Source organism: Podarcis pityusensis, assembly GCF_964106645.2.
Source record: "Podarcis pityusensis genome assembly, chromosome: 4".
Lineage (NCBI taxonomy): Eukaryota > Metazoa > Chordata > Lepidosauria > Squamata > Lacertidae > Podarcis > Podarcis pityusensis.
Window position 1 is genome coordinate 60,472,701 of NC_138027.1, and position 26,216 is coordinate 60,498,916.

Consider the following 26,216-nt stretch of genomic DNA (forward strand, 5'->3'; position numbering starts at 1 on the left):
TAAAAAATTTATATTGATTCACACTTTTAAACAGATTTCTTCTTCTTCTTTCACTTCCCACCAATTCCTGCACAATAAGTTAAATTTTACCTCCAGCACATTTTTCTTCTCTTCATTATGCCAATGTACTTTATATCCATTTTCACAGAAGCCCATTTTGATGTCTGCCCTGGCCTACTAGGATAGTATTTTACAATAGACTAAAGGAAGGAATAGAAAATACCCTCTTAACATGAAGAATAGTATAATAAGGCTTAGTAACTGGCAGAGGCTGAGGGTACACTTGTACAATGGTGCTCAGGAAGAGAACTGTGAGAGTGGAACTTAGAGTTTCACAGTCATTTTCATAAAGATCCATAGACTAAATAAATTATATGCTACTATCTTTGCATTATTAATGCTCCATAGTAAGTTAATAAATCTACAAATAAGAGTTTCCATTCTTGCAGTTATTTATAGCTGGGTGAAGGCTGGGGCTGACAACAAATTAAAGAACTCTGCGGTGTAATCCATACCCACTTACTTTGGAGTAGGCATATATAGATTGGTGGCATTAACTGTTTACTCACCTGCCTTTTTAAACTGATTACTCACCAAATTAATTGATGGATTAACAGTGCTATCCTCTATTAATGGCATAAAGCTGGGTGGTTTCTTGAAAACCCAACTATTTTCATATTAATAATCCCAATAATAACAGTAATAGTTCCTGTTTCCTTTACTCCTATGTGCACATAGTAGTTGGGAATTTCCACACAGGACTTTCTGTGTCATTCGTTCTGTACTTTCCACTAAAGAACCAAATAAAGCTGAACTCTGTAGCTCCACCTTCTGCTGCAACCATCTGTAGAAATGGAGTCTTTGTACATACAGTACATGCAAAGCTTCCATGCAACCTGGAACCCTGTTTGATTGGGTTCTGGATTATGTGGACATTTAGCATGGCTCTGTCACTACAGGGGGCTAAGTTGCTGATCTGTGTGCTGGACACAAAACTATTCTTGTGTTAAACAACATGGGAGCTCTATCATCTGAAGAGAGCTATGGATTCCTTGTGCTCTAACATCACCTTGGACAAACAACTTCAAAATTCAGTGCCATGCTCTTGTATCTTATATGTGTACGTGAAGCAAATGTCTTTGCACCTTTTCTTTATTTGCTGTTCCTGTGTGCAGGGATACAAATGAAGTGAAAAGGTGCAGGTGTAGGAATGCTGTGAATATTGGTCATTTTGTGTTCTTGAAGTACAAATAGTATCTTTAGCATATGGACCATTGTGCATAAAGATCTTGAAGAAGCAACAGGGTCATGAACAATTTTTACGCATCCACAAAAAAAGATGCAGCTGTACAACAAGACATTCAGATTGGTGTTGAATGCAGAATATTCTGAAATGATTATTCATCTATTATATTTATATTCCGCCATTTTTCATTAAGGAGTTCAAGCTGGCATACATGATTCTCTCCCTCCTCATTTAATCGCCACAACAGCTCTGTGAATTGGTTAGGTGGAGAGGCAGTGACTGGCCTAAGGACACCCAATGAACTGATTGTGGATCTGAACCCTGATTTCCCAGGTCCTAACCACTATACCACACGGGCACTCTAATTGATAATATTGAACCAAAACAGAAACAGGGTATCTGTATTTGCAGATAAAAGATCCAAACATGGAGTGCCAATGTTCAAAAAGGTAAAAATACCCATGAAAGTAAAATGGTTAGAGTTTTGTGCATCCTTAGGCACATATTATTCCTGGCAGGCATGTTATTTCATGTAACAAAGAAAGGTCAATAAACAGAGACATCATCATAGAGATTCTCACTGAGACAGGAAGCTTCTACAGAGTTGGATAGAGACATTGATCAAGTTTCATAGTCAATAGAAACAAGCCGCAAGAGGCCTTTGGCACCAGTGTACTTGATTCTTTATTAACTGAGTAAAAATAAAATTGATGTATTTTGGGAAGCTCACCTGTTTTAAAAGGCCCATGTTCCAATGAACAGAACATGATACCTTCAAGAAGCTATTTAGGAAACTCCCAACACTTATGGATAGCATTTCTTAAAATGTGTATTGGGACTGAATCTAAAGAACACAGCAGTTACTTTTACAATAGAGCTGTAGTGCTTTGAGCGGGGGATTCTGAAGGTCTGCGAGCTTGATTGCAATAGTGATTTGTCTTGTGCCAGTGCTAAGCTGATCTGTATCACCTGCATTAGGAACCACTGGAAGCTGCCTTGAACTTTAGTCCAACTAGCTCTGAATTGGTTATGTAGACTTAGCAACATTGCTCCAGGATGTGGCTCAATGGGTCAGTGTGCCTGGCTGTTAAGCTGAAGGTTGGTGGTTTGAGCCTACCCAGGGATGGCTGTGGGCAGGATTCCTGTACTGCAGGGAGTTGGACTAGATGACCCTTCAGACGCCTTCGAACTCTATAACTCTATGATTTCCTACAGGAGTGTTTCCAAACTTTGCCAGTAGATTCCAAGGAATGAACATGGGGCCTTTTGCATGCAAAAACATTTACTCTGAGCCATGGTCCTTTCCCAAAGAGCTGTTTCAAGGACATGTGTTTTTAAAACTACCCAGTAACAGGGAGGCGAGCTCACAGCTCCCCATAAGGTGGTTTGGGCACAGTGAGGGCAGTTTAATGCTTGAGTCATGTTAAGTTCATGTATGCCACTCATGAAACATTGTAGAAATATATTCTGGGCTGATAGCCACTGAAGTAATTGAATCGAAATATTCCAGATGGAAAAGGTGTAAGGTTTGACTAAGTATTGGCTGCATTATTTCATTATTAATAAACAAAATAAATTATAAACAAAATAAATTACACATTATTCATATATGTATATATCTCACATATACATTAAATGTAACTACACAGTTAAGGTTGTTGCGACATAACAACATAACTAAGGTTGCCAAGGGGACCATTCCGCATTGGAGGAGCCTTAGCTACAGTGGACATCTGCCCAGGTCCAAGTGGGCACTAAGCTACCTTTTGTGGTTCACCCACTGGTGCTAGCTGGTGGAATGACCATGAAATTGGGTGTTGTGGTGGCAGTGGGAGGTGCTGGAGGCTTGGGGGATCTGCTAGATCAAGCATAGGCAAACTCGGCCCTCCAGATGTTTTGGGACTACAACTCCCATCATCCCTGACCACTGGTCCTGTTAAGTAGGATGGTGGGAGTTGTAGTCCAAAAACATCTGGAGGGCTGAGATTACCTATGCCTGTAGCAGCTAGATTCTAAGCCCTGCACATCCCTCAACAGGCTCAGTCTTCTAGCTCCTAGCTACAACAAGAAAAGGAAAGAAAATGTCCTCACCTTCTCCCTTGGGTGACCTGAGCTGACAGGGCTTCAGATGCAACCAAGAATCTTATTCGCTGTGCCTTCATTGCGATTGCTCTACCTGAACACGCTTATGTGGGAGCACGTCTTGAACTCAGTGGGACTTACTTTTGAGTATATGTAAACAGAGTTGCCGTTTGAGGCTACAGTCATAGGCACCTTTAGCTAAGAGCAAGTCTCCTTGAACTCAGTGGATCTTACTTCTGAGTACATATGCATGTAAGCCTGGACTGCACATTAAAAATATTGATTTTATTTTTTTGAATGGGGCAACTAGTGTGAAGATGAACATGGTCTTCTGCTGAGAGCTTGTTTTTAATCTGTTAGCAGTCCAACAACTGCCTGGTGTTGGAAAGCTTATGCTAGCTAAGTAAAAAATAAAACAAATGGAATGCCATAAATACTCCCCCCCCCCCCAGTGGATGTTTAAAATATAGAGTACCTTTGTTAAATAATTCTCCAAGAAACAAGATTTCCTTTTATAAATAATGTTTGTGTTTACGATGAGTCAAGCTGTGATTATATTTACTTCAAGTGACGTGCATTTGATTCATCTTTTCACCTTATAAAGGAGTTATTAAATTAGCCTAACACAATAGCTGAGAAGTGCTGTGCAATTTAGACAATAAATTCTAATGGATAGCTTCCAGTACAGCTTTATTAATGTCTATATTTGAAATGCACAAACTGCAATCTAAAGGATTTTATGGTGTTGAAAGGCACATAAAGATAGATTACTGCTACATTTTTCCAGTTGTACTCTCCTTTAAACAAGGCCAGTGTTCAGTTTCCCAGTGGAACAACTCAATATAAAAGCTCTGCTTCTGTCTTCTGCTTCTGTTGGAATAGCAAACCCTGATATCTTGAACTAGCCAAACCATCGTTAAGTTTCCAGACACCCTTCGCCAGTAGACCATTTAAAATATATACTTATGCCAGACACTTGAATAACCTTTTCCATCTATGCCACAAAAGCTTGATTGATTATGGCCATAGTGCTCAAATCACTTTCTCCAAAACAATCCATTTGAAATGATTTACTAATGTACTGCTTCAGGGCTGTGGAACTTTGCAGCTCTGTGACCAAAAGAAAGATGACCAAGGTTTCCTGGGTATTCTCAGTCTTCATTTGTCTTGGATAGTAGTGTTGCTAGGTGCTCTGTCTCCTTGGAAGAACTATTTGGGGAAGGACCATAGCAGTAGTAGAGTAAATCCTTTGCGTGAAAACATTCCCAAATTCAGTCTCAGACAGCTCTAGATAGGGCTAGTTGGGAAAGGGTGGTATTCAACTAGGTATTATTCAGAGTAAAAGGTAAAGGGACCCCTGACCATTAGGTCCAGTCGTGGCCAACTCTGGGTTTGCGGTGCTCATCTCGCTTTATTGGCCAAGGGAGCTGGCGTACAGCTTCCGGGTCATGTGGCCAGCATGACTAAGCTGCTTCTGGTGAACCAGAGCAGCGCACAGAAATGCCGTTTACCTTCCCGCCGGAGCTATTTATCTACTTGCACTTTGACGTGCTTTTGAACTGCTAGGTTGGCAGGAGCAGGGACTGAGCAACAGGAGCTCACCCCGTAGTGGGGATTCGAACCACTGACCTTCTGATTGGCAAGTCCTAGGCTCTGTGGTTTAACCCACAGCACCACCCGCATCCCATTCAGAGTAGACCCATCAAAATTAAGAGCCATTTCAATAGGTCTACTGAGTACAACTTAGCTGAATATCACCCATAGTCTTTCTGAAACACTAGAGACCTGCTGCAAGCCAACAAAGACAATACAGAGCTTGATGAACCACAATGGTCTGACTGGGTATAAGGCAGCTTCCCAAGCTCTTAATACTGGCGAGCTAGAGCAAAGTGATACTGACACAAGATATTTCACCAGCCCACAGACCTTCAAAAAAACACACTACTTGAAGCATTACAAATCATTACAGATGAAAGTGATAGTTTTCAGGCAACCCCATTTGAAGAAATAATGCAGATTAGTTCCAATTAGTCTACCTGATATCGCCATTAGATTATGTGTTCTGTTTATAGATCATGGATTATAGAATCTGTGTTTATTTGATCCCCCAGCCGCTCAGTCCTGTGTTCCACAGCACTCTGTAACTACCCAGTAGCTTTTAGAAGATGCTTGATCAGATCACTGGAGAAAAGGGGGTTTCAAGACAATTTCTGTGGTCAGAGAAGTATTTTCATGATGAATTCCATTCAGCCTGCCTCGCCTGCAGATTGTTTTGCACCTAGTCATTTGCATGGGTTGCCATGTGCCCTCTTTTTCCAGGACACACCCTCTTTTTCAGGGGTAAAATTTCTGTCCAGGTGAATTTTTTTAAATTTGCCAAAATGTCTCTGGGTATACTTTCTGGATGAGACATAGATGTAACTGGCGGCTTCTCTTCTCCTGCCCCCTTCAGCAATATATCACAGCTTCTATAGCCTTCATAAAGTAGGGGTATTGAAAATGAGAATTGTCATAAGGTCCTCTTTTTCACTTTTCAAAATATGGCAACCCTAGCAGTATCCATGTCTCGTGCATGAACTACAGAAACACACACATAAAATAAAATATATGGCAATACATTCTCAGTGCATACATCCCTGAAAGATTGTGCATCTTTCTGCTAAGTGCATCACTGTGTGATCTATGGTGCTGTGTCAGCAACCAGAATTTGATATGTATATCTTCTGATTCTGCTGGTCAGACATAAACAAGTACTTTGATCTTCATCCCATAGGTTTTACAAATTGGCTGTTTCTTGACTATAATAGGACAAATTTATGTCGCATGCCATTCGATATACAGTGGTACCTCAGGTTAAGAACTTAATTCATTCTGGAGGTCCGTTCTTAACCTGAAACTGTTCTTAACCTGAAGCACCACTTTAGCTAATGGGGCCTCCTGCTGCCGCAACGCCACCAGAGCACGATTTATGTTCTCATCCTGAAGCAAAGTTCTTAACCCGAGGTACTATTTCTGGGTTAGAGGAGTCTGTAACCTGAAGCGTATGTAACCTGAAGCGTATGTAACCCGAGGTACCACTGTTGTGGACTTGAACAGAGTAAAGAGGGCTCAAAAAAATCCCTGGAACTAAATGACTGTCATTCTTAACTGTGAAGATGAGGTCGCTGATGACCAGAAATTAATTACAAGTATTCACTTGTCAGACTTCTACTTTAGAAATGTTACACATATCACACTTTCCACTCAGATTACACATGTCTAATTGCCTGTCAATATTCCAGCTTCCTGTCCAGCTTCCAATAAAATAAACCAGACAGATATATTTTAAAAATGTAGAGGTAACACAGGTTGATTAACCTGAAAGCTGTGTGTGATGTATGGTGGAATTATTCAGAGAAAGGGAACAGTATGTACACATGCTCAGGTGCTTCAATTGTTCAACTCCACCACCCCCACTACCCCATGAAGACATGTTTCATGTGAACAGAGATTCCAGGCTGAGCCTACTGAAAACTAACTCAAAACTAAACTTTGCAGATGATTCCAGGTCTGGAATTACTATTAATGTAACTGAGAATTTTACATCTCAGGGCATAGCTTCAATGGCTCCATCCCCAACATTTGTACCTTTCAATCTGCAGTAAGGTGACCCAACATTTTCCCACCAACTTTCCTGCTGCAGTAACTCCAGTAGTTTGTGGGTGGAGAGAGTGATATTGAAATTCCCTTATCTCACAACCCAGTCTCCCTATATATCTGGCACATGAAATATATCTAGGTGGCATGTACAGGGAGCCTTGGGAAATATATTTTTCCTAGTGCACCTGACAAGATGATTTACAAAGATCAAATTCCTTGGAAAAATTGCAGACACACTAATGCAACAGTGTTTCCACTGCTGGGAAGGTGATAGATAGGTTGACCTCCCCCTCTTCTGCTCTCACTGCACCACTGCCACTGGACCAACAAAGAGGGGAAGAGAAAGAGAAAAGAAATAGAGGCCCCAATTTCATTCATAGTTGCTGAGCCTAATCTAAATAAAATCTGGGGAATTCACCCATCTCTGTGTATCACACAAATTCACAATAATTCTTTATACATGTATAAAGTGAAAAACACAAGAGATTGCTCATGTGTATGCTTGTGTGTTTTTGTCTACCCACAGGCAATATTTGGACGAAAACAACAGTTCTGCCTTAATTTGAGTACAGGAAAATGTCTGCAAAGTTCAATTGATTTTATGTAAATTCTGACTAGCTGCCCTGACCTTTTCTTAATGAGAACTGTTTAGCTCTCCAGCCTCCTATCTCTCTCATCAAGAAGAGCCATAATCTCAACAGCAAGTCGTCTGAATTTGAGAGGAGCAGAAAGAGTTCAATAAACTCATGACTCTTGGCCTCCCATCACCATCTGGCCTTCTGTATTATAAACTCAGTTGCATTTCTCTTCCCGGCTGTGAATACAAATTGTTAAGACAAGTTTTCACATCAGAGCTTAAAGGGCAGCTAGTTCTATGCTTTAACCGTGCACAGAAACCAGCTTATGATGTTCAGAGATTCGCAAAGTATAATTATCCAGGGCTTCTTTTTCATGTTAAAGTGCATTAGCTAAGAGGGAAACATTGCAAATAAGTTTGCCAACTACTACCCTATGCTTTCTGTAGTCCAAGAGGTCATCTCTGATGACCACAACTACCCAATGAAGCTTATATTGGAGGGGGGGAGTGTTCTCTAAAGTGGTTTTATTATATTGTATTAGTTTATGGATGTTGCATCTATGAGACATGATTGACATTTATGAACTCTCATTTATGCTGAGAGTTCACAGCTCTAGGTAGCATTAGTCATTTCTGCAGCAGTTAGCTAGGGTTGGGTGGTCCATAAGGTCCCTTCTGATGTTGCTAACTATTTTACATGGTAGAATATGTGACAGAAAAGCAGATGGATAAGGTTTCTTGCTTTGTCACGCTCTGCCTCATCTGTGCACAGAAAAGCTCTCCATGCTCTTTATGACAGCTCCAGATGTGTTTGAAGCTAATGTAGCCTGATGAGGAAAACATGTAATAAAAAATGGGTGCCCTATGTTGAAACAGCTCAATATAGGGACCTTCTATGGGATGAGTAATGAAGTTAATAATAGCATGGCTGTTATTGTTGTCTCTGATGGGTGGAATTTGCAGCAAAATGTCAGCATAAGAGTATAACTGGAAAAAAACACCTCCTTTATGGATGGAAAGATTGTCATTTCAGGATAAGAATTCTGAGATAGCAGTTTCTAAATCCCTTTAGTATAAACATGAAAAGGGCTACAAAGATTACCTGTGTGAACTACAGAACTTTGAAAACAGAGCTAATCGTTGTCTCTCCCCACCAGCCCTGAAATCTCACTACTGAATATCAAACAGATATACTGTTTATTCTAGTACTCTGAAATATTTTAGTAAAATCTACTAAAGCCACACAGTTCTATTTAGAGACTGGTGATTCTTATAAACTGAAACTAAAGTCTGAGAAATTCTCAGCCCGGAAATATCAATATTGAAATATTCCAAGTTTCTTATTCATTCCTGAGATGCTTTCGTCGTATTGAATTGGAAGCAAAATGTCATCTGTTCTGCACTTCCAGACTTTTTCATCATTTCTGAATTAGAGCCTCAGTTCTCACTGAGGTGCTCAGGATTACCCCAGCACAACTTGTTGGTTTAATACAGACTCACAGTTATCATTAAATTAGGAGATTATGTAGGGACTTGATCCTTTACTGACTGCCGTTCTGAGCATTTTAAATAGATATTAAACTTTGACGGTTGCCTGCAAAATGAGGAAGGCAATTTGCAACATGAGCAAAGAAAACAGAAATACCTCCCCCTAAGGCAGTGATGAATAACCTACAGGCCTTCAGATGTTGTTGAACTGCGCCTCCCATCATCCCTGACCATTGGCCATGCTGGCTGTAGCTGATAGGAGCTGAAGTTCAATGACATCTGGAGAACCACAGGCTCCTGTTTGGGGAGATTCCTATGTTGAATCCCTTGCATATTGCAGAGGTGTACCCCTATTTTCTTCCTGCATTATAATTCTCTTTCCCTATAGTGAATTGAACCAGGACTGTTTTGTTCTAATCTCCATTGTTGTCACTTGGAAAGGGCAATAGAAGTGTGATTTTCCTTTCCATCCAATCAGTTCTGTTTGGGAAGCTAGATGAATGAATGGTGGGGAAATATACTATCTTCTTTCTATCACTATTACTCCCATTCAATCCTTCCTGGGCAATGGGAAGTACCATGCTGTTTTCATTTCCGTTTGGAGGGATAAGGATTACAGTCTGGAAGGAAAGAAATTCCCTGTGCTTTTCTCTCCCTATATGGGGATTCCCTCGAGAAGGCCCACAGTAGTTTCTCTGCCTCCACACTAAGTTTCAATTCTTTACAAATTTGGAATGAGTTTGGAGTTCATTATTCTAAATTGTGAATTCTATTTGACTCTGGGGATTTAAGTGTGATGGGGTAACAAATTATAAATTCTTTGAATCTGGCACATTGGGCAAAATATTCCTGCATTGCAGGGGGTTGGACTAGATGAACCTTCCAAGTCTACAATTATATTCTATAATAATCGGTCTAAAATTTAATAAAAAATGCAATGTAGACAATACTGAGCGGGAAAGACCAATGATCTGACTCACACACACGAGAGAGAGTTTAGCAAGAGGGGTTACAGAAAGTTGTTATAAGTTTCTGATTTAGGATTAATATCTCAATATCTCTATGGTGCAATATAGCAAATAAAGATTGCAATAAAGATTCTTTTTCTCATTCAAAGATGTATATCCGAAATCACCGCTATATGAAAAGGACAGCATTTAGCCCTCTTGAGAGGAAATTTATCTCTGGTGTAGTATGTTTTATGATTTATGAGGCAAATGTTTTCTCATGTTAAACTGAGGCAATACTGCGTTTACTTGAAGATCATACCATATTAGTCGTCCCTGGCTGGTAGCCAGATTCTGCGCCCAGATTTGTAGGCACAGATCATCCTCTAGAATAAAATAGCTTACTAAGGAAAAGCTGGTCACCCTTTGGGGCGCCTCAGGGTCAGTTTTTATGGTAGCCCAAATCTCAGTTGTATGGGTGTATGTATATATCTCAATTTTAACTCATGAGCTATTGCTGCACTCTGCTCTAATTGTATATTTTATCTTTATGAACGCTGTTTTTATTGTGTTATGCGAGCTGTTCTTTGAGCCTAATAAATTATCTATCTACATACCATATTAGTCAAACATACAAGAACTGCCACTGCCACAAGAAGATTTTGGGGCAGCCATTACTTTAAAAAGTAGAACACATGAAGAAAACTATGAGTAACTAATTAAAATGGGAATGCTATAAAACAACAGTGAAGTGTGAACAGAACTGAAGTTGAAGAATTGGTACTGGCTAAATGTATACATGAAAGTGTTCTTGGAGCAGAAATCTATGTGCAGACTTAGTTGTTATAAGGGAATTCAGAATACTAGCCCAGATTTGATCTTCCTTTCATTTAGGTCAGTTGGCTTTGTTCTCACTTCTCTCCTCGGAGCTCAAACAACAGCAACAGCAACAAAAAAACAGATGAATAATCATTCATTTTTGTCATATACTTACTAGCAATCAATAGTTCTCTGAGGGCAACAATCCATTCCTTCTCCAATTGCTGGCTTACGTACATACCACTGCATTCTTAAACCTGCTATGCACATAAGCACTGAATCAGCTCAAGAGCACACGGATTAATTTCAATTTCAGCCATAGTTTCCAGGCTCATCAAAGTCAAATTTCTACAGGGAATGCAGGCTACATTTTGCCACATTTATTTATCAGTTCTTCACTGTATTAATAGCCAAGACGCAAGGGATCTCAAAGGTTGGAGAATATTATCCAAAGAAATGAAGGACAAATTACAAGTGCAGAAAGAACTTGCACTTCTGATACCAAATTCTTAAAGTTATAATAGAGCTGTATTTTCAGCAAGCACCTTTTAAATAAATAAATGAAATGCCTACTCTATTTCAGGTGTGAAGCTGGTAATCAAGTTACTATCATAATTAAAATAGAATAGATAATGGGAGAGGGCAGGTAGAAAATTGATGAGCATCCAGAGGTCACGTAGAGAGGCCCTTGTTGACTATCAGGCTTGAGAGAAATAGGGGACCTGCCCAACTCTCCTACCCAGGGCCACTCCAGGTTTGAGAGGCCATCGGCAAAGTGACCTCTGGTGGGCCTTCAGTGGTTCATGGAAGGCTTACCTGGCTTTGGTGGTTGTGGTTCTCCAATAGCTGGGTCTAGAATCCCTTTTAATTTCACAGAGCCAGTTAACTTCCAGAGACAGTGGCTAGATCCAGCCACCAGCTGCTGCTTGGAGTGCTGGACTAGAACAATAAAAACCTGAATCCCTGGTAGCTGCCCAAGGATGTCAGGTGCTAACCCTGCAACCACCCAGAGTTAATGTGCCTGGGGATGGACCATGCATTGGATATCTAGGCCATGATGAGTGATAAACAGGAGTGTTTCAACTACTCTAGGACAGGAGCGGAGAACCTTTGGTCTTCCAGATGTTGAACTGCAACTCCCATCCATCCCAGCATGTGTGGCCAATGGTGAGGGGAGCCATAAGATCCAGAAGGCTCCAGGTTCCCCATCCCTGCTCTAGGACATTCTGGCCCAAGGTAGGAGAGAAAGGGCCTCATTATATTTCACCCATGACTATATCAGCCCCAAGGAAATGGTAGTTAGTTAAACAAAATAATAAAGAAATTATTTGCAAAGCCCTTTATATTGTGGTCCTTGGATAAAACAAACACACCAGTGTCCCTTTCTGTGCACCCACCCCTCGCTGCCACCACCATTTCTTGGCCCAACCACATAAATTTAGTGCAATTTGGTTACCATTTGATACAAGCAAAACTGAAAAAAATTCTTTATCTAGTTTGAAAACTATGCTGCCGAAGCAAATCCATATGCAAATTTTCCTTAATAATGACATCTTTTGATAAAGCTGGGCCCAAGTTCAATCCCTGGCAAGCCCAGAGGGGGCTGGGAATGACTTCTGCCTGACATCCTGGATAGTAACTTCTTGTCAGTGTTGACGATACTAACCAATGGTCTCACTTTGTTTAATAAAGTTTTTCTGTGTCTAAGGGGGAGCTGCATTTAACCATTTGGATTTTTTTTAGACATTCCTAGTTTGGTTTTGGAATGAGCTGAGAGGGAGGGACCAGTGGCAGACCTTGGGTTCTCAGATGTCAGCGGTGTCCTGCACGATGCTAAAATTTGGTGCCCCTGCCTCTTGAGCTCCGTTCTAGAGCATTGTGCCCCATGAAGCGTGGTGCCTAGTGTCACCACACCGGTTGCGTTCCCCAAAACCGCCTCTGGAGGGATTAGCACAGGATTGGAGAACGCCTGCTGGTGGGCTGAATGCAGCCCTCCAGGCCTTTGCCCCTGGCCCTTGGAATTCTCCTCAGGCCACAACCCTCCCTGGCTCTGTTTCACACACGGGGTGCTTTTTGCCTCTGTGCTATTGAACCCTGATAATGGCTTTTTTTGGATGGATGGAATAAAGAGAGGTGTGTGTGTGAGTGAGTGTGGCATATTGTACAAAGGTGAAACTGACATCCACCGCACCCACTTTTGCCTCTAAACCCACCCACCACTGGTACATGGCTTCACTAATTTTCTTCTCCTTTCATGCTTCTACCCTGTCTCGAATTCGTCCATAAATTTTAAGAACGCCTTGAGCTATAAATAAATTTCATTCAGTATCTCCCAGGGATTGTCCATACATACAATGAAATGAAACTGCTGTTGAGACAAATGAGGCAGTTTGGAATATGATTTTCTCCCTGGTATTATTATTATTTTTAATTCACAATTTAAATTCATCCTAGTTCATAGTCATCCCCGAAACTGTATGTCTTGTCTAGGCTATTGAATGTGCATGCCCAATGAAATATGCTAACAGCAGCAGTTTTGCACTGAGTTATTACACAGAAGTTACTTATTTATTGGAAGTTTCTGTTTTATTAAATCTGTTACAAATTGGTAATAAAACCCTGCTCCTTAGGCAGTATGTTTAACCTTGGCACTTTATTTCCTCTTTGGATTCTTAGGTAAAGATTGCTTATCCTCACCCACTGGGGGCTCGTCACATTTTAAATGTAGTTGAGTTAATAAAAGTCAAGGCCTTTTTCCTTTGAAATGCTCTACATAAGGAACAGGGATTGCTCTTCTTAGGTCTGTATATAACTTCATGCCCTACCTGCCACACATGTCCTTCAGCATAGTGAATGAGTCAAGGGACCCTGGAAGAAGCATTAATAGGCGTTTAATTGATTGGTGACACAATTGGGCCATTTCAATCCAAGAAGAATGTGGAAGTGCAAACAGCAAAACTGGAATAATGAAGTTCACTGAATAAAATGCACATCCTTGTCCTTTCTTACCCTTTAATACAAACATATAGGCCATCATCTGAAGAGGTATGCAGGGACATTATTTCTGTACAGTTTCGTCGCAGACTTTTCTGTTTAGAAATTTTCTCCATAGAACCCTCTTTTATTTAACCCAAACTTCTACTTAAACCATCATCCCCAGGCCACTTCAAAAAGCAGTTTGGGATCATAGCTACTTTTTTAAACAAACATGGCTTCTCCCCCAAGTTTCTCCCTCCCCCCAAGCCCTTAGCAAATTGCTCCTTGAGCTTAGGGGTAATTTCTGACAGCCATTTGGAGATTCTGTGGAAATAACTTCTGGGGGAAAAGGTAAAGGACCCCTGACAGTTAAGTCCAGTTGCGAACGACTCTGGGGTTGTGGCGCTCATCTCGCTTTACTGGCCGAGGGAGCCAATGTTTGTCCGCAGACAGTTTTTCTGGGTCATGTGGCCAGCATGACTAAGCCGCTTCTGGCGAAACCAGAGCAGCGCATAGAAACGCCATTTACCTTCCCGCCAGAGCAGTACCTGTTTATCTACTTGCACTTGACATGTTTTTGAACTGCTAGGTTGGCAGGAGCTGGGACCGAGCAATGGGAGCTCACCCCGTCGCGGGGATTCGAACCGCTGACTTTCTGATCGGCAAGCCTTGGCTCAGTGGTTTAGACCACAGTGCACCCGTGTCCCTTAACTCTGAAAAGGAAACTTCAAAAAATAAAAAATAAATCAGGCAGCACACAAGTTGAAGTACAGGTGGGAACCATTAAGGAATCCACGGAGTTCTGGTGCATTATGACTGTGATCCAAAAGGATACATACATCAAGCACACAGAGGCTTTTCAGATATCCTTCTAAAAGAAACCCCTTGCATTCTCCTCAAAGGTCACTTCCAAAGGATGGAGACTCCCTGAATGACCTGAGGTGCTTCTGTTGGAAGGAGAAACGTGCACCCCCCCCCGACTGTTCTTTAACTGCTAGGGAAATATCCTCATTTGGGGCGCATGGTAGAGGTTAATGTTTCATTCTATTATACTGAAGCATTTATTTTAGAGAATGGTTTGCTACCTCCATAGAGAGAGTGGATTAATGATCTGATAACTAACACAAAGTGTATTAACCTATGCATCTTCACAAAACAGCCTTATTTTCTTATCTCCCTTCATGGGCATATTTACACAGCACATTGATTTGCTCCAGGAAATTGGGTTTAGCCTGCATGCATGCAATGAGAGTGTTTTACTTGCCAAAGGATCTTGGATTACACCAGTGGTTCCCAATTGGGGGGTCCGTGGCACATACCCATCAACTGTCTGGGACATCCCATTTTGAGGGGCTGTGCTCTCGCAGCTGGACATGTATTTTTGGTCACCATGCTTTCACCTGGGTCACATGACTCATGCAGTAGCACGGCCTGGTTTTGAACTGGGACTTGTTGGAAAGTATGATGGCATGACTCACGTAACAAAAACTACCATGGAGACAGTGCAATTTTTCTAGAAAAAGAAGTGCCAGAACTCACCACGAACACCTTCCTTGTTCTCTTATAATTGGAATGGCGCCTACCTGAGAGGTGCTAGAACTGAGTTCCGGAAAGTTCCAGCTGAAAAAAAACCCTGCACAGAGATATCAACATTTTCAAAAGTAGGGGGTCTGTGGCTTGGCTTTTGAAAAAGGGGGTCCACAGTACTTAGCTAATTGGGGGCCACTGGACTGCACCATCCCCATGCCATGTTTCTAATTTTCATGCCTAGAAAATCTGAAGCTATCCTCCCATTTCCATGGGCGTTACAAACAGTAGTAAGCAATACAGCTGAATATTCTCTACAGTGAAAAAAGTCTAGTAAGGTAATATATAAATAGTCAGATTTTTATCAAATAATTGATCACACTAAGCATGTTGATATAAGACAAATCCACTTAATACATACACAATAATATTTATTTTAATGATCTATGAGATCAGACGTTTCTAGGTCTTGGTTCCTTGTTTGCTTCCTTTGCTTTTAACCTTCAAAAATATTAACAAAATGAAAGAGGGAGCAAAGGATGCAAAACGTATTAGCTGGATGCAAATTGGAAAGTAGGTCAGGAAGTACAGTCTCAACTTATGACACAAAGCAACAGAAGCCAATGGGGAATTATAAAACTGACTTAATGTGTAAGAGGCAATGAGGATGATGGTAGTAATGAGAGAACTAAAAAAGCAATTGAAATTTCATGAACCTGAGATAGCTCAGAACTCTTTTTTTTTAACAAAACACTTCCTTATTTCTTTATATGTTAATATTCAAAATTATTTGCTCCTGGAGGGATGGGACATTTTAGTATACCCTATGCTAAAGTAAGACAGTGAATGCCAAATACAGTGGTACCTTGCGTTAAGAACTTAATTTGTTCTAGAGGTCCGTTCTTAACCTGAAACTGTTCTTAACCTGAGGTACCACTTTAGCTAATGGGGCCTCCCGCTGCCATCGTGCAATTTCTGTTCTCATCCTGAAGCAAAGTTCTTAACCTGAGGTACTATTTCTGGGTTAGCAGAATCTGTAACCTGAAGCATCTGTAACCTGAAGCGTCTGTAACCCGATGTACCACTGCAGTAGAGTGGACATCCCAGTAGTTTAGTGAAGTGCGTGTTCAGGACAGTTTCCATAGCACTAAAAAAGTTGAAAACAAAGTTTCAGATAATATTTTGATAAAGTAGTAGTGAGAGAGGTGAATCCTGAATAAAGACCTGTAGTTTATGCTTTAAATGTGCATTGAATGTGCCCTAAATGTGTGGTGTGGATCTCTCCCCTGTTTTTACTATTTTCTGGCAGGAAATAGCATGTTTAAATAAATGTTATTATAAACTGTTACTAAATTAGATGCTATTAGATGCTATTCAGCAATATGTTAAATTTAGGTGACTCATTTTGCAACTGATGCCCAAAGCATTATGGCTTGCCAACTTCACACACCAGTTTCTAAAATAGCCAGAAGTACCTCTCCTTATGTTCTCAGTTCCATGGATCTGTCACATATTTGCCGGTGAGAAGGGTCAAAGTTCAGTGGTAAAGCACCTGCTTTGTATGCAGAAGGTCCCAGCTTCAATCGCCACCATCTCCAGGGAGAACTGGGAGAAACAGTTGTAAAAGAGCTTAGTACAAAAGTAACTAGTTGAACACATTTTTGCCTATGGATCAGATTGTTTAGTACAGTGGTTCCCAAACTTTGCCTGCCATGGAGCCATAGTTTGGAAACCAATGATTTCATAAGATAATGACTTCTGTTATCCCAGTGAAAAGAAACAACAGTGCATCTTTGTCTGGCTTCAGGAACACAGTGGAATATTTGTCATGTTTCACTGCACGAAAGGACGGGAGCATTGTTTTAAATAGTAGATTGCCTTAGTTTTAAGTCATCCTTCTCTTTAGTTGGCTTGCAGTCTTAAGTGCATTTTTTTCCAGGGATTTGGGAACTGAGAGGCAGTGGGGAGAGTGCTATACAGGATCAAATTTAATTTACTGCTACCGTTATGCAAAGCTGTGACCTTGGCACCCTACCATGCACTGTTTATCATTCTCAAAAGGAAGGTTAAATAAAGAGGAAACGGTACTAGTAACTCCTGGGGGAGGAGCGTAGCTCATGCTTTGTATGCAGAAGACCCCAGGTTCAATACCCAGCATCTCCAGATATGGAAAGACTCCTGCCTGAAACCCCAAGCAGCCACTGCTGTTCTGTGTAGACAGTACTGATCCAGATGGAACAATGATTTGGTTTGGTCTAAGATTCCTTCAAATCTCTCTAGTAGTTTTGGAAATGAGCTGGAAACCTCAATGCCTTTGCAATTTAGATAATCAATTTGCAGAAGTATCTCACAAATAACTTCAGAAAGGTACCACAAAAGGGAGAGTGGGTCTTCATGAATACAAGGAAAAACCAGGGCCTTCTGTACCTTAACCAAAAATGAAAAAGTAGGAAAATAAACTGGTAAATCAGTAAAAGGAAGTGTTACAATACTGAGATGTTTGCTTGAGATGACTATTTGACGAAAGTCTGGGAGAAAACTGTATATAGGGTTTCTGTTGTGTATAAAAATATCCATGAAGAATACTGTATACTTGAAACCATCCCACATTTTTGGGGGGTGGGGAGACTAATAAATGTGATTTATTTTGACCCTTGGATTATTTCTCTCTTTTTCTCCTTTTTTCAACTTCATAAACAGAAGACAAATATTTTCCAGCGATCAAACACGTGTTATCATATTCCTTAAAGATGTTTAGATGGCCCACGAGAAGTAGTAGTAACCTATATGAAATAAGTGGCATAGTTCAGCCCACCTTTGTCACTTGTGAATACATCTCTTCATACAGCAAAATATAATGGTGTTCTGACAACCCACCAAGACCTGGATCCTATTTTCAGGATTCCTCTACCTAGGTTTTCTACAATAGGTCGGTTGGGAAGGAAGATGGACCTTTGGAGCAGTTCCAGATAGAAACAATACGTTTGAAAGAAGAGGATGTCATGGCACCTCTGAACAAGAGTTTTCCATGCCACCATAGGTACGTAAATTTATAGAACTGAGGGCCAAATTGTTGGCCATAGAATTAATGGTCCAAGACTGTTTATATCATCAGACAAAATCATTTTGCACCAGTGCACAAGATATTTAATCTCCAGACAAAATTTCTACTAATGGTCCTTTCATGTGACAACCGGATTAGTTGACAAAAGATGCATTTGCGCATGAATAATTGGACATGAGCTGCTCAGGAACATGTGAACTATGGTTCATAGTGTTGTTATGAAGCAGGTTTGTAAACAATGGTTTGGAGGTAAGCGCTCAGTACTAAACACAGTTGTTCAGTTCAGTTGGCATGGCATGGCATGGCAAACTTTGGTCACAAGTAATTCAGTTATGGAGAAGGGAACTGATAAGAGGAAATGAGAGAGAGAAGAGCTCATGGCACATTTCCAATAATATCCATACCATGTTCCTCTGAACTGAGCAAATGTCTTATAAATTAAACAGTTTAGTAGGCTGCTGTATCTGCAAGTTTTTATTGATTGCTACATCTTTCTTCCTCTATCTTATGGAATTTTACCACTGTGAGCATCAAGCAGGTCAAATAAAAATAATATAATAGATGTTAAATATGTCTCTTTTAATATTGAGAGCATCAGCTATACAAAGATTGAGTGGCAGTATTCTTTCAATTTGAAGATCACAGCAGGTTTTCTCACCAAGAAAGGACTTTATCTTTTCTTAAGATAGAAAGGAAAGACATGTGCATGTGTGTTCATGTAATGTATCCCTCTTAAAATTTTGCCATGGACTTAAAGGAGAAACACATTAGATCTAAAATCTAAATGAAAAATACTAACACAACAGTTAATATAACAACCAAGCCTAGTAAATATAAGCATCATGTTTTAGTAAAGGAAATAAGGTAAGATCACTATTCCAAATTTGGTGTATATATATATATATTTAAATGTGATAGTAAAACAGTCCTATAACTTTTACACTTCAGATTGTAGATGTGGCTGGGGGGGGGAATGATGAGTTGGTGCAAAGAAATATTATGGAAGGTTCTGAATTCCATAGAACTCATCATCACTGAGAACGTGAAGGAGCTCTTAAAAGTAAATAAGGAGCGAAGAAGTGAGTACAAGGCAATCAAATTTTCAACATCTCACTAGCAAATAAAACTTTTAATCATAGCTAGGGATGGACGAATCTGTTAATTTCAGTTTTTTCACAGCTTATCATTTTCCCAATATTTGTCACAGTTTTGCATCAGTTTGCAAATTTCTTTCTTTTTTTAAAGTCCTAATGAAAATTCATCTGCACATTTCTTTCAATATTCACATTTTTGCATGCAATTTTGTCTAATTTTTACAAGCCATCTTCTCCAATGCATTGCATTTCGGTATGTTGCTTTCACTGTTATATGCAGTTTTATGCATACTTTCCTCTAATATATGCATGTTTGGGTGGATAAGTGGATTGCAAAATTCTGAGAGGTGCGAATTTTGAAGGCTAGAAGCATTTTGTTTTGTGAGAGATAAATTACATAAATTTGCATTAAAATGTGAACTGAACTGAACACACACCCGAAACCTAATCACACCTCAAAAGTTTGATTTTCCTGAATATTTCCTTTGTATTTCTACAGTCTGATACAAAGAAATGACCATTGTACTAGCTCTTATTCTGTACTGGATCAATTAGCATATATTATTTATGCCTTCTTCTGTTAGGGCACAAAATATGATGTGGCCCATAACTAGAAAAACCTGAGTTTGTGACATGCTGTAAACTTGAGACCTTTGTACCCTGGTTGTCTCTCGTGCATTCCCATGAGCATTGGCCAAAGGAGCCCTGAGTGTGTTGTGACCTAAGATTTCTTTTTATCAAGTACTATGATTTTAGCCACTAAAAATGACAGGAATGAGATTGGTCTGAACCATAGATAGCTACCATTACAATTACTTATGTGTTTTCAGTCTGGTTTTAGTGAGCAATTCTACAGCTGAAGGGTGCACTCCTTTCAAAGGAATAAGATTCTTCTGTCATTGAATCATTTCTGTCTATTTCTGGAAGAAAAGATTAGGGAGCTATTTTTCCATTCCTAGTCAAAGAAAATCTATTTTTTTCACTCAACGAAAAAAACCTGTCTTCGAGAACAATGTAATATGAACATGTTGGCATTTCATTCTGTCTCCTTGAATGTCCTCTTTTTCTTTGTAAGAGGCTCAGGCATGCCAAAATTAGCTGATGATTTTCAATTGTGAAGTTGATCTGATAAGAATATGCAGCATGTGTGTGTGTGTTCATGATATGCAAGAATTATCAACAGCTATTGACACAACTTTCTCTGGAAATTTAAACATCCACACCATGCATTTAAAGTTCATGGCTTCCCTCAAAGAATCCTGGGAGATGTCATGGGTTAAGGCTGTTGGGAATTGTAGCACCGTGGGAGGCAAACTACCATTCTCTGGATTCTTTGGGGAAATCACCAAGACAATGGGATGAATTCAACATAGCACTAAGCTGATCATTCTGACAGCGTAAGTATTTCAGCTTGCCAGATGGAACTCTCCGCCTGCTGTTCTGTGGGTTCTACAGTCTGCCCTGAGCCAATATCTGGGGTCATGGAGGCCACATTAGGAAGGAGAGACCTGGCAAATGGAAGACCTGGTGCAGGGCTTGTTAGATATAACCCTCACCTTTCAATCTTAGCCCTATTGCTTCATAGGAATTATGACAAAAAGCATTCCAGTGCAGGAAAAACTTACAGAATAAAAGGCCCTCCATTAACAAAATAAAATCTTACACATTATAAGTCTGTTCATAATTCCATCATCTGTTTTTGTCCTTCTGTCACAACGTGCTTGCCCTTTTCTTTTTCTCTTAGTAGACATCTACAATTAGAGTCAATTGGTTGGACAAATGTTGAACAGATCTTCACTAGTTATAAAAAAGCGTTCATTTCTGTTATCCTGTGTAACCATCCATATTAGTTTGAATGGGCTGGGATTTTATTCACATTTTAAATCAGGGCAGCGTTTTCTATTGCCCTGTAGTAAAACTCTGTATTAAAATCAGATAAATGACAAAAGAAATCACAACATAGTTTAAGAAATCCACATATTCAGTTATATAGCCTTATCTAAGAAGGAATTAATCCTTTTTTTCCTATGGAGCTGCTATCCCATAGGCTTTGGACATAATAGTAAAGCTGTTCTTCATTAAACTGCTTTCTTTCTCCAGCTTCTCTGTGACTACTCTCCCCCCCCCCCCCAGCAACTTACTCATTCAGCATTGCATAATGTGAATGCCCAAGAGTTGAACAGGTGGGATATTTTGCCGGTGGGCATTGAGTCACAATGCTACCAGCAGATTGCGACACCTGCAAGCAGTTAACCTGTTCACTGTGCATCTCTTGGCTGAAATGAGTTGTCTTGTCTTGTCTTGCCCTTCCAAGGATAGTCTTGATTCTGGTGCTGCGTTAACAGGCATTAGCAAATTTATGTTCTTTTACTGGACCTGGGATTTGTCCCAGTGTTGGAAAAGCAGCAGCCATCAATCAAATAGCCTCAATACTCCAAAGTCATCACACTGAATTGTCTGTCGTGCAAGCTCCATTGTGCAGCCCTGGGGAAATGGGCTCAGTAACGGTCCCCAATGCAGCTTCCGAAGTGCTAATTGAGACAGCCTAATAGCCAAATCACTACAGGAACTGGGAATTGTTCTAAAACTAAGGAGTTTGATATAACAAATGGGACAGTGTGTTGTACCTCTGCTGAGATTTGGATGTTCTGTACCCTATGGGAGATAAGTAGTGTTATTTGGCCATCTTGGCAAGAAAATATTGTAAACAACAATTGATCCTACCGAGCACTGAACACACAGGAGGCATGGTGTCTTCATACTTGGACATAACATCAGAATAACAACACAAGTGCATTATGTCTCACTCCAGATGAGCCCTCTGTATGAGGCAACTTTGTCTGGTGGTGTAGGAGCTAGTGATATCTCATGGGATGACAATTGTCCCACAAGATTCCATGAGCGGGAGGAAAGGCCAAGGTCTAAAAAGGCCTTGCTCACAAGTGGTTGGAGCCATCTTGCCCCACAAGTTTTCTCCCTCCCACACACCTTGGTCTTAGACGCACCCCCTGGAGGTACTTGGGACACTGGTTGACAGGTCCAGAAAGGAATTATTTCCTCCCAACCTCACACATACCTTGATTACGGTTTTTTCCTGCCTTTCCCTCAGTGAAATGCTTCATTATGTTAGGTGATTGCAAGAACTTTGTTACTACATTGAGGATGAAACAAGTTTGTTTTCTCCTGCTCTGGAAGCTGGGACCAATGGATTCAAGTTATAAGGAAGGGGATTCTGACTAAACATCAGGAAGAACCTTCTGACAGTAAGAGCTGTTGGACAGTGGAACGGACTCCTACAAGAGATGGTGGAGTCTCCTTCCTTGGATGTTTTTAAGCAGATGCTGGATGGCCATCTGTCATGTACAATCTAGTTAAGATTTCTGCATTGCAACTTACGACTCTACGATTCCATGATAAAACAGCATTAGTCAGGATTGGCATAGTAAAGCAGGGCATAGGGGGCCTGGGCAGAGAATTGGCTCAAGGCATGTCCTAAGCCCTGGCAGATGCTCTGCCTGGCTAGAATCTCTCCATTGGTTGCCTAGTGGGCCCCTGAACACTTGGTTTCCACCACACCAGTGTTCAATGCTGGTCAACTACCAAGCTGGCAGGTTGAGTTCTTACCTATCCTGACTGCAATGCCATTCCATGGGCAAGGAATGACTGGGAAGAGGAATTAATCCTTGCCCCACTGCCATGCCAAGCCTACTTACCTGTTGTTTCATCAATAAAGTTGTACCCCAAATTCACCCAACACTGGTGTTATTCCCACTGTACTCACAAGCCACAAATATGTGACTGTCTGGGCAATGCATTTTATTGTTCACCCCCATGTCAAGATCCAATCTGAAAAACATGACATCATTGGCTATAAAATGTTATGCAAATCTAAAGGCAGCTCAAAGGAATACAGACCAAATATCATTGGTCTGCCTTCACTTTCTCACAGACTACATAGAATGAACAGGCAACTTAGTTTTCCTGGTGTGTTTCCACAATTGTAAAAAAACATGTTACATTTTAGTTTTCCTCCAATCTTATGTGCAAGTAGCCTTCTGATCAGCACAGTTCTCAGGTCACCTTTCGGCATCGTGCCCGCACTTGTCAGCAGTACATTCTTTTCTGCATGACTTTGATAAAACTGGGGCAGTCTCTTCCTTCTTTCACCAGGGATTAAGGGTCACACAGCAATGTGGATAGTGTCCTGGTTTGACATGAAGAATGTCTTTGGAACATCAGATTTCCTCTACATTTTCAAGGAGGAAGATTCTATTGGTATGCCCTAACTTTCAGTTGCATTTATACTTTGGAATATTACAGAAAGAGAAAGATCTTTCCAGCATGCCTCCAATGAACCATTGCTACAGCTGAGAGTGGAGTAAGGTGAGAAAAAGCTGGACACCAATATTTGGAATTAGACAGGCCACACAACTTTACTGAGTGAGCATGGCATAGCTCCGCCCATGTGGAGAGGATAGCTCTAATAATCCCTCCCAAAGAGTGGTCCAGCAAGACTGGCATAGATAGATAGCAGGTCACAGCACCTCTCTGCTACCACTAAGCTCAAGCCTGAGCTGACCTATGCCTGATGGGTGATAACCCAATCCACTTGTGGGGAGAGGCAGGTATGAGACAGATTCTAAAGCTGCTGGTTGCACCCTTGAGCTGTTCCAGCCTCGTGAGCTCCTTCCTGCTATCCATAGCTGTCAACATTTCCCTTTTTTAAAGGGAAATTCCCTTATTCCGAACAGGATACCTCACAAGAAAAGGGAAACATTGACAGCTATGCTGCTATCTTCCATTTCATCTGAATCTGCTAGGGACCTTGCTGCCCTCAGCATGTTAGCGGCATTGTCCACATCCAGATTTATGGTCCTTCTGCTAAAGTTGTGACGAACAAGAAAGAGAGATTCCAGCCAAAGCCAAACTGAACCAGTTAAACCAAAACCCAGGGCCAAACTAGACATTTGCTACCAGATACATGACATGTAGCTACATGTCTAGTTCTTCCTCACAGGCATAGGTGAACGAGCCTTATCAAAAAGGCAGCACACAGTGGGTGGGGGATAGGAAGCTTATCTCTTATCTCCCCAACACAGTCAGAATGAAAAGCAACTGTTGAAAAAAAGTTCTCTCAGGGTTAAAAGTGTCCAACCTGTATTATTCTTACAAAAACTCTGTATCATTATCCTTCCATTGTTTTGCTCCTAAATTATTATTCCCCATATTTATTGGTTTTGTGTGTGTGTGTGTGTGTGTGTGTGTGTGTGTGTGTGTTAAGGCTGAAAAATAATAGCTTGCCTAAGGCCAGTTAGGGAGTTCATGGTAATAGAAAATATTCAAACTGGGACCTTCCTGATTAATAGCACATACTCTTCACCACTATACTGTTCTATAGCAGCTTGTTTTTGTTGTCGTTTCCGCAGCTGCTGCCAATAGCCTTTTAGATTGATAAGGAGCAACTGCTACAATTTAAACTAGCCACATTTTATAGCAGGGCTGCTGATATGTTTACTTCATTTTTAAGCAATTGACTCAATCATTCTGACTTTATTTTCCTGGGATTTTTTTTAAAAAACAAATGTATCTTATTTTATAGCCATCTATCTGGCCTCTAATTGAGATTTTAATCATGTTCTAACCATGTTTTATGGTCCATCTGTGACATTTATGTGGTTGGCATACTATGGCCTAGATTATCATGTGTCATAAACCCCAAGCTACTTACCTGTAAAATGCTGACATCTATCCATCGCATGCAACATTAATTGTATCACATTTCTAAAGCAAGGCAAAAAGCGGAAATGGAATTAATCTGTGCTTTATTCTGCATGTGGTAGTTCAAGCCTCCAAATCTACTTCTATAGTTCTCTGTGTGGGTGTCAAATTGCAATTTTTGCCACTTTCATTTGGCAAAAGGGTTCTAAGGTTTCCGGGGGAGGCTCAAGTCTCATCCAGGAAAAGCTCAAGTGAGTCAAGGAGAAAAGAGGGGAATCATGTATCTTTTATCCTGGCGTAGTCACTTTTTAGTGAAGGATCAAGAAATGCAGTGTGGACTGCTGAGTAGTGAATATTGAGTAGCTAATTTTTCCTGTGGTGTCTTAAGTGGAAGCAATTTGGGTACACAAAATGAAGCTTAACAGACTACATCTGCCTATGTGGTTTCTTTTTCTCCTCTCATCACTTCATTTTAAAAGAAAGCTTTCCCTTGACGTTTGCTTTAAATACATTTCCAAATACCACCATGACCGCTGCTACTGCTAACATTTGCATAGCGCCAGAGGTGGCAACTTTCGCCAAAGATTGAGGGGGTTGGGTAGCACGTGTGATATCATGCGCACGATGACTGATGTTGCGTGCCGTTTCAGGAAGAGCCAGGGAACAGAGTTGCAAGCAATGGCCGGCAGCTCCTCTTCTCTTGCACTTGGCAGCTTTTCATGGTGGTAGGAGGTGGAGCCAACCACTGAAACTGTGCTTGGCTCTGTGCTTGGTCTCCTCTGCCCCCGATGGCAGGGAACATTTAGGGGCCAAAAACGCTTGGCTTCCTAGAATGGGTGCCCCTGCATAGCACTTTCACATGGTTAGAGTCTTCGCAACAGTGGTAACTTGGTATTATTTTCCTTATATTGCGCATGGCACTACTGAGGCTGAGAAAGTATATAGGACCATCCTATTGTATATATTGCATGACAGAAGAAAAACTTCATCACCTCTCCTTTGGAACTTGTACACATTGAATTCTTATTATTCAACTACT